The sequence below is a fragment of the Gadus morhua genome, chromosome 16 (assembly GCF_902167405.1).
Source record: "Gadus morhua chromosome 16, gadMor3.0, whole genome shotgun sequence".
Lineage (NCBI taxonomy): Eukaryota > Metazoa > Chordata > Actinopteri > Gadiformes > Gadidae > Gadus > Gadus morhua.
The window spans coordinates 7,934,848-7,937,347 of record NC_044063.1 but is presented as its reverse complement, the minus strand read 5'-3'; the positions used below and the strand labels follow the sequence as shown (position 1 = coordinate 7,937,347).

Genomic DNA, 2,500 nt, shown 5'->3' with positions numbered 1-2,500 from the left:
GTGTCAATCAATTTACATCAGCGAAATGCAATGCAACGTCTTAGACAAGGGACAATTGAACCCTGTTTTCTGTAACGTCAAAGTGTTTTCGATTGAAAATGGAAAAACTTCACCACATGCATACTTCACTACAGTACATACTCAATATTATATTTAATGTCGATGACCCGCCTAAACTGTATCAATCAGCATCGACTAGTTAGGAAAAGAAAGCTCGGGGAAGTTGAGTGGATCCTCTCTCCCAAGGGAAAAGTCCCTCAGTCGGAACGCGTCTATTGTTGATAGCTAGCATCTGGGCCAATACCGAGGGCTAGTACCAATCACTCCAGCTTTTTAGTTAACACTGTGTTGCTCTGGTTTGCTTACCATGCATATTATGAGCTGGCTGTGAACTTTTACCTCAGTGTTTGGTCCCACACTGGTTATGTTTCCTCTTTTTTTAATGGCACAAGTTGCTGAGTCAACACACAGCTCCTGATGCCAATGTCGCCAAGCCAATCTCTTACCAAGGATCTTCAGATATGATGATCGCACTAAACAAAACTTCAGCCCTAATCATCACCCCTAATCCCTGATTCCTTACCATTAATCCCTAACCCCCACCACTAACCCTAACCTCTCAAGGCCCAATCAAACTCTGTCAGCACGTTTTCGATCACACACTTCCTTTTTCCCAGTTTATGGCCTCAATGAAGACGTGTTGTTCGTCCACAGAAGAGCATAAGTCGCCCTTCTCTACCGGGGTTCACGTCAAGTAATCGCTGATGGGTGAGCAGTGAACACATGTAGTGGTTTGAGTTGCACCCGGGGAAATTAAAGCACAGTGGGTTGCGATTCACCAACCCAAGCAGTGTATTCACTGCGGGTTGTGATACAACAATCAAAGCACTGTATTTAGAGGGGGTTGTGATCCAACACTCAAAGCACTGTATTTAGAGGGGGTTGTGATCCAACAATCAAAGCACTGTATTTAGAGGGGGTTGTGATCCAACAATCAAAGCACTGTATTTAGAGGGGGTTGTGATCCAACAATCAAAGCACTGTATTTAGAGGGGGTTGTGATCCAACACTCAAAGCACTGTATTTAGAGGGGGTTGCGATGCAACAATCCAAGAACTGTATTAGTGGGCTGCGATACACCAACCCAAGCACTATCTTTATAGTGGGTTGCGATGCAACTTTCACAGCACTTTATTTACCGATGCTTGCGGTACATTAACAGATTTTCAGCAGTATACCATTCACAGATCTTCAACAGAGTACTGGAGTTTAAATACCACTGTGGCAGCATCTGGGGTCAGGGGTCAGGAAACTGACTTCCTGTGTGCCCCTGAGGATGCTGGGTATTTATGGACCAACACTCTGAATCACTTCCTACTTCACCCCTGTGTGTGTGTTTATGTGTGTGTGTGTGTGTGTGTGTGTGTGTGTGTGTGTGTGTGTGTGTGTGTGTGTGTGTGTGTGTGTGTGTGTGTGTGTGTGTGTGTGTGTGTGTGTGTGTGTGGTGTGTGTGTGTTTGTACGTGTGGTACTGACAGTGCTGTTAGAGGAAGCTCCTTACAGAACTGGTTCCATGTTTACTCTTTAGATCGGCAGACCTGGAAACACCTGACCAAAACGTTTCCAGCAAACACCACACTGGAGGACTTTTATTGTGACGTGTTGGGGCCACCGCGTCACAGTAAAAGTCCCCCTCCTCCAAGGCGTGATGGTTGTGAATAAAGCATTATCAGTTATATCTGTGTCTGTATATAGATACAGAGAAGTCCTCAGGCCACACCAGCATGTTCCACATTCCAACATGGAGGGCTATTGTGTGGCTTCCTAATGTCCCCACAAGCTTGGTATCCACAAGTTCACCCCTCCCCTCATGTCCCAACGATGTCTTTTCCATATGGACGTCCTGGCGCTCTCTCTGGCCTGGGCTTGCTTACTGTAGCTATCCTGGCCTGGGCTAGCTAGCTGTATCTAAACTGGCCTGGGATAGCTAACTATATCTATCCTGTCTGGGCTAGCTATTTGTAGCTAACTTGGTCTGGGCTAGCTAACAGGGATCTAAGATTGCTAGTTATAATTCCCTTGAATTTAGCTAGCTAGTCCGCTAATCCTAGCAATCCGAGCATTTTAATTGTAACTTACTGGGCCGTGGCAAGCCAACTGCAGCTAGTTAGGTCTGAGCTAGCTAACTGTAGCTAACAGCTGCTAACTTGATCTGTGCTAGCTAAAGGTTGTTTACTGGGTCTGCGCTAGATAACTCAGTCTCAGCTAGCTAACTGAGTATAGCTAACTGGATCTGGGCTAGCTAGCTTGGTCTGAGCTTGCCAATTATCGCTAACTCGGTCTGGGCTAGCGATGTTCTTACGCAACAGTGGAGAATTAAAAAACATTCACTTAACCTTATCAGCAGACATGTGTGTTATGTGTATGATGTTATGTCTGTAGGCATGTCTATGTCTGTCTACAACGTATGATATTCTACAATGTATTTGTGTTTTCATGTT

The 2,500-nt window shown here is 45.2% G+C and overlaps 1 protein-coding gene across 2 annotated transcripts in view; it reads right to left on the bottom strand.

The window, feature by feature from the left end:
• exoc3l2b (exocyst complex component 3-like 2b) overlaps positions 1–2,500 on the bottom strand; it is a 20,786-nt gene that overhangs the window by 13,605 nt on the left and 4,681 nt on the right. The gene's annotated exons all lie outside the window — the stretch shown is intronic.